Consider the following 7,422-nt stretch of genomic DNA (forward strand, 5'->3'; position numbering starts at 1 on the left):
CATATAGAGGATCAGGACTACACTGAGACTGGTTCATATAGAGGATCAGGACTAAACTGAGACTGGTTCATATAGAGGATCAGGTCTAGACTGAGACTGGTTCATATAGAGGATCAGGACTACACTGAGACTGGTTCATATAGAGGATCAGGACTACACTGAGACTGGTTCACATAGAGGATCAGGACTACACTGAGACTGGTTCATATAGAGGATCAGGACTACACTGAGACTGGTTCAGGACCAGATAAAAATCCAGCTCAATATTTAGCTTACAAACAAACAACAAGTATATTTCCTGTCTGTATAAAGTGATGCTGCACATTGTTCAAACAGACATAACTTTATTAATATTATACATCACAGTGTTTCTAAAGATGTCACAAATGATGGACAAGACGTTCTAATTATATTTCCATTTAAATCTGAACTCGAGGTTAAAGTGTGGCGTCAGAGAGATCTGGTTCCTTTGATGTTTCATACTGAAGTTCAGACCTGATCTCTCTGCAGCTGTTGTGACGGTCTGTGACCTCACAGGAGCTAACAGCTGATCTGTGGAGCGTAGCCGCCGTTAGCATCTGTCCTGCTCAGCTCTGCTTGTTTGTTTGTTTGTTTGTCTGTTTGTCTCTCGGCCACCTGTCACACGCTGTGATGTGACCTGGCCGTAAACGTCGGCACGAGTCCCAGCCTCGGCTCTCTTCTTCTCTTTCCAGCATGAAGGTCACCTGCTCTGTTGATTCGCACCAAAACCAGGAAGTTCACCAAAAACAGAGGAGAGAGAGAAATACACGAGTGAAACCAAGTAGAAAACCTCTTCTTCATCACTGGTTTCGTCACTCGTCTCCATCTTGTTTTTTATCAACCAGTGAACAGGAAGTGATCATAAATGGACTGAGGAGGAGTGACGTAGAGACGCCGTATACGTCTCTGGTGTCGACCTGTCAATCACTGTGTAGCCCCGCCCCTAAAGCATCCCCTGCTTTATGGTCTGTGTGACTCTAAATGGACCATCATTTACTAAATGAACATCATGCTGTATTGAAGAAGACTTGAAACTAGAGATTGAGACCATAAACTCATGTTTACAATGTTTACTGAGGTAATAAATCAAGAGAGAAGTAGAGTCATTTTCTCATAGACTTCTATACAACCAGAGGAGTCGCCCCCTGGTGGACACTAGAGAGAATGCTTCAGATCTGGAGGTTGATGTCTCCATTAATCTGACCAACAGGTGTAAACACCCCAAGAAATGCAACGATGCGCCAACAAAGACAGTGAAGAAGAAGGAAACATGGAACAATACGGGTTTAAAATACGTGGAAAGTCGACTTTTCAAAGGTTTTATTCGGAAGTAAAATCATTGAAGACGTAGGTCAGAACTCCAGGAAAGTTAAACTTAACTTAAGTTTGTTAAGAAGAAAAACTCCACAGAGACTCTGAAAGTTCAAATATAAACAGTAACGTTGCAAAGCAGTGCTGCTCTAAATGTATGAAGTGAATATATAGAGAGAGAAAATAGTCCCCAGGAAATGAGCCTTCTAGTCCTGTTTAGTGGGGGGGGGGGGGGGGGGGGGTCCTCGTCCCACAGTCCTCCTCAGCAGCAACTTCTGAGCAGATCTTATTAAAAACATTGTTTATTTGAACAGAGTTTGGTGCAGAGCTGAGATCAGCTGTAACACATGGAACCACTGGTAGTGACTGTGATTATTGATCAGATATCTGCTTCCTGTGAAAGGAGAAGCTGTGGATATGAAAACTTGACCAGACTCATCTGGATGATTTGAAGTTGCAGTTGTTGATCTGCAGGCTTCTGCTGCCCTCCAGTGTCTCTCTGAGGAACTCTCAGCATCACGTCTGCTGCTCTGACGGACGTCGTGTCCGTCTGTTCGTCTTCACACACAAAGAGCTGAAATACGCAGAGTTCTGTAGGTCCTCAGACTGATATTCTGGTTCAAGTACCAATAGTCTTAAAGCTGGTGGAGGAAACTTTGGAGGAACCAGAAAGAGAATTTTAAAATGCTGTTGGTAAGAAGAAATGATATCTCACTAAAAGTTACTCCTCATTTTTTATGTGTTTTACTACAAAAGTCCAGCAACAGTCTCTTCAAAATAAACTTCTGTCTTCACAGGAAACAACATCGTAATAATAATAATTTATTTGTATAGCATCACAATACATTCAAAATGAAAGTGGAAGGAAGAAAGAATAAATGTTGCTCTTTCATTTAATAACCTCTTGAACCCTAGGTCTATTTTTAGGCCTCTGCTCGAAAATTGCATCCCCATATTGAGAGTGTAGATCTCTAACTACAAGGTCTATTTGTTTTATAACAAACACTTGTGAGATGTGTTCAGATGGGTAAATATTGTATATATGTTACTGGTTAATAGTGAATGAAGATGGCACACAGCTCAAATTGAAAATTGTCAGGTTCGCCTGAAAAAAAAGCAATTTTATTGTTAATATTTATTTTATGAGGCCGTCTGGCCTAAAAACTCCCAAATCATAGCACAACAGGTCAGGAGTCTCTAAAAAAATTGGCCTTGATGGAGTAAAGAATAAAATAGTTAGAGAGGTTTCAGTACAGAGAATTTAGGCGAGGTCACCATTTTGGAACCAGGTGTTCCAGCTGTTCCATTGTACTTTTATATACTATATAACTATATATTTCAACAAAACAATTTACTTAGGTTTACACAACAACACTACTTAGTTAGGTTAAGACAACACTACTTAGTTAGGTTTAGACAACAAAACTACTTAGTTAGGTTTAGACAACACTACTTAGTTAGGTTTAGACAACAAAACTACTTAGTTAGGTTTAGACAACACTACTTAGTTAGGTTTAGACAACAAAACTACTTAGTTAGGTTCAGACAACACTACTTAGTTAGGTTCAGACAACAACACTACTTAGTTAGGTTTAGACAACACTACTTAGTTAGGTTTAGACAACAAAACTACTTAGTTAGGTTCAGACAACAACACTACTTAGTTAGGTTTAGACAACAACACTACTTAGTTAGGTTTAGACAACAAAACTACTTAGTTAGGTTTAGACAACACTACTTAGTTAGGTTTAGACAACAAAACTACTTAGTTAGGTTTAGACAACACTACTTAGTTAGGTTTAGACAACAAAACTACTTAGTTAGGTTCAGACAACACTACTTAGTTAGGTTCAGACAACAACACTACTTAGTTAGGTTTAGACAACAAAACTACTTAGTTAGGTTCAGACAACAACACTACTTAGTTAGGTTCAGACAACAACACTACTTAGTTAGGTTCAGACAACAACACTACTTAGTTAGGTTCAGACAGCTAAACTACTTATTTAGGTTTAGATTTACTTAGATTTCTAGTCTCAAAGATCGGTGTTTGTTCGTTCACGTCACATTTTAATTGCCTTGCTTTTACTTGAAGTGGAGTTTTTTTTGTATTTTAGTACTTTTACTGAAGTAAATGAGCTGAATACTTCAACCACCACCGCTCTGCAGACGAAACTCAATCATAACATCAAAATTGATCAGGACTGATCGTATTTTCGATAAAATGGGACGGAGCTGAACATTAGTGAAGGACAGACAGCGATTACGAGAGAAGGAGTTTTTTCTGGACGTAAGACTACAGAGCTTTATTGTCTTCATGAAATATAACTAGAAATCAGAAAAAACAAAGAAATTAGCATTTATATTTTCCCTTTTTAATACAAACAGCAGCTTTAAATGTTATTCCAGCTCCTTTATCATCGGAGATGACTGGAGTAAAATTAAACACCTGTTGTTCTAGCGTCTGTTCTTATTTATTGTTTCTTTCTATATTTCCATGGAGGCAGTGTTTTATTTTCTCCTCCTGGGATTCACTCTCACTTCTTCACACACACACACTTTATACTAAGCTTGTATTACTGGGGTTTACACATAAAATACTGCTGTTGTTTTAATAGAGTTTTTATTGGATTTCTGGGTTTCTTGCTCATTCTCTAACTCACAGGTGGCACATTTAATAGCAAAGTGCATATTAGCAGCTTCCAGATCTATTTCCTACCTCGGGGCTCAGCTCCAGTCCGACCTCTTTACTCTCCATCTGTGGAGGAACAAAGTGTTTGTTCTGCTCTTTTTACCTCCCCGGTTACTCTAAACGGGACCACTTTGCCTTCTGAATTCATATTTCCTCCACAGACTCAGCTCGTTGCTGAGATAAATGCGTATACCTCATCGAAAGTCTCTAACCGGCAAAAGAAAGTAGTGAACTCTCAGCGATAAGTTTAGTGAAAGAGCAGAAACAACTACATCAGTATATCCAGAGGTCTGAAGAAAAGAATACGTCGCTAAAATAGGAGGGAAATGAACTAATTCAACAACAGGAGAAATTTAAGTTATGAGAAGATATCTTTGTTCCACGGCTGAACATCCTCTTATTAAGGAGACACGTCAAAGACCTTCTGCTTTATTAGTCAAAGGTTCTATTCAATGTACGGACAGAAACCAAGACGGAGACGGACTAAGACCAAGATGGAGACGGACTAAGACCAAGATGGAGACGGACTAAGACCAAGATGGAGACGGCTAAAAAGCTGAACTCGTGGCTTCAAAACATCAGTCCACAAACCAATTCGGTGAAATCACAAAGATTGTGTCCACTTCTTAAAGTCAGCCTCTGGTTAAACTCTACAGATTACAGCTTGCTGATCTGATACTCATGTTCTTCACATTAGTCACTGACGTCTCCACACTGGCTCGATGGATTTTTACCTTTCAAAATACATTTAAAACATCCTTGTTGGAACTGAGACAGCCCACTAATCTCTCTAAATGTTCATAAATATCAGAAACATTGAACCCTTGAACTTTAGAAGAAAGGAAGCAGTTTAGAGCACATTCAGTGAAGGAGTTCTGTAATTATTATAGTGATAATATTTGTAATGATTAACACCTAAAAGAAAGAAGTCACAGTCTAGATGTCAAGGTTTACTGATGGAAACAGAAACAGAATCACTTCTAAAGCTTAAACTAAGAACGTGGATATCTCACCAACATGATGGCGTCTGAGGACAATCAGAGCTCGTCAGGCACAGCGTGGCTCACCTGGACCTGAGTCACATATAAACCGGTCCTACAGACTCACAGACCAACAGCTGCTCTACTGAGAAACGTCAAATAAACCTCGTGTCCACCGCTGAGCTTTGTGACAAAGAAAACCAGCTTCAGGGTTTTCTGTTCTCCGTAGAAACTGAGAGGAGAAACATCTTCACAGCTCAGAGGAAGGACACATGAAGGACGATGGAGGTTTGAAATGCAGTCACAATGTGGAGCTGTAGAAGTCTAAAGAACAACAAATATTGATTTCAACTTGTTTCACCAGAGAAATATAAATATATATATATATATACATATATACACGTCATGAGAACATAAAAAGCTTTGAAAGGACTTTAAATGTTTCATAATGAAGCAGATCAACATAAATATGCTCCCATAAAGAAAAGCTCAAGAAACAATCATCATCAGTCACATTAATGGTTAGTTCATATGTTCACACACTTTGAATCTCTGACTCAATATGAATGAATGCACACAGAAGGATTCACACACATATTTTGGGATTTATATATAAATTACTCCACAAAAAATGTTTTCAATGCACAAAAACAGACACAAATACTTTGTGGATTTCTTCATATTTAAAACAAGAAACATTTTTCTGCATCAGAAATGTGCTTTTTTACATTTATACACATTATATATTATATATTATATATTATATATTATATATTATATACATGTTTGTGTGCATTGAAACATATTGTTGGGAGGAAAGTTCAGTACGAGGCTTCAGAGAGTGATGATGTCATCTTATTGTAGCGTATTTCACAATAATGTGTGTTTACTGCAGAGCTCTGCTGCTGTTTGATGGGCTCATGAAGTCTCTGGCTGTAATGAGTCTCTCAGACACCAGATGGCGCTCTGCACAAAGGAGTCTGAGCAGCTCGACGCTGCATTTCTTCACCTTTTATTACTTTTGTTGGTTCGATCCGTCATTCCAACCTTCAACAAAACATCATCTTCATCCTGAAATAAAGAGTTCATGTGGAGACCGAGAAGTTCTGAGCCCATAATGTGAGCAGATGTTTGATGGGACACACACACAGACTCACACACACACACACACACACACACACTCACTCACACACACACACACACACACACACACACACACACACACACACACACACACACACACACACACACGTTCCTCCAATGACGTTCTGAATGCTGTTTGAGTTTAAATTACGTGAAAATAAAGTTGAAACATAAAAACACACTTTATTGGACAAAAATACAAAATTAACTTTCCATTAATAAAAAGTTTCACAAAAGTCTTTTGATATATAAAAACAAATATGTACAAAGTTCTGTTCTTCTGGTTTATAAAATACAGTAAAAGACGAGTTATTATAGAAGTTAAAGCAATAACTTGACTGAAGAGTCATTGTTTAACTGTCATTAAACTGTAATCTGAAAGTCTCTCAGCTTGTTTCTGTCTCGAGAGGAACAAGAAGACAAAGCGTCGCTTCCTTCTGTCACCGACACACAGAACTACAGCTACATCCCATAATGACGTCCGGCATAACGAGGAAACTTGACTTTCAGATTCACCGTTAAACTGCGTTAAAGTTCTTTCTTCACTTCCTGTTTTCTTCCCGAGTCTTTGTTTTCCTTCCATCTAACACCAGCTGGTCAGAGACCGACGTCTTTATTCGAGGCTCAACTGGTAAATTAAAGAGAGAAAGTCCTCACAAGGCTAGAGGGACAAACGGAGTCAAACAAACACAGGACTTTCACTCAGGGGACCGGCGTTTCTGTCCCGTGTAAAAGCACAAGTTTGAAGTTTGACGACATGAAAACAACGTATCTTCATATAACGGTTCACATGATATCGTATCTGGTCTAAAACTACGAAGGGAAAAGATTGTTGTTTGAGTTAAAATAACTACTAAGTACTGAAGTTATGGGACAAATAAATCAACGTTGACTTCTGGTTTCACACGAGGAACAAAGAGGAGAGACTCATCCAGTTCCACCACCGCCCTGTGAGGGTTTGTAGGGTCTTTAGACTTCCTCCTTCATGATTACGTAGATAAGATTGAAATAATAATGTTTAGTTTTTACAAAGAACTGCTTCTGTTTCCTGTTGGAGTCAAAAGACATTTGCATAAAGCTGAAACTTCCTCAACCTCAGTGTTTGAGTCTGAAAACACGTATTTCAGTTTGACCGAGGAAACGGACGACAAAAGCACCCGAGCTGTCAAATAATGTTCATACCAGGAGACCAGATGAGCTTCATGTGGACTCCGAACACATCTTCACCTCTTCTTACTGGAAGTGACGCCTACTTTATATTGAAGCTGCAATCTA

The 7,422-nt window shown here is 38.8% G+C and overlaps 1 protein-coding gene across 1 annotated transcript in view; it reads right to left on the reverse strand.

The window, feature by feature from the left end:
• Positions 1-6,340: 6,340 nt before the first annotated feature.
• pcdh12 (protocadherin 12) overlaps positions 6,341-7,422 on the reverse strand; it is a 14,636-nt gene continuing 13,554 nt past the window's right edge. Inside the window, exon 6 of the mRNA XM_079167799.1 lies at positions 6,341-7,422. This exon is cut by the window's right edge and continues 359 nt beyond it. The gene's annotated coding sequence lies outside the window, so the exon portion shown is untranslated.

The sequence above is a fragment of the Pholis gunnellus genome (assembly GCF_910591455.1).
Source record: "Pholis gunnellus genome assembly, chromosome: 10".
Lineage (NCBI taxonomy): Eukaryota > Metazoa > Chordata > Actinopteri > Perciformes > Pholidae > Pholis > Pholis gunnellus.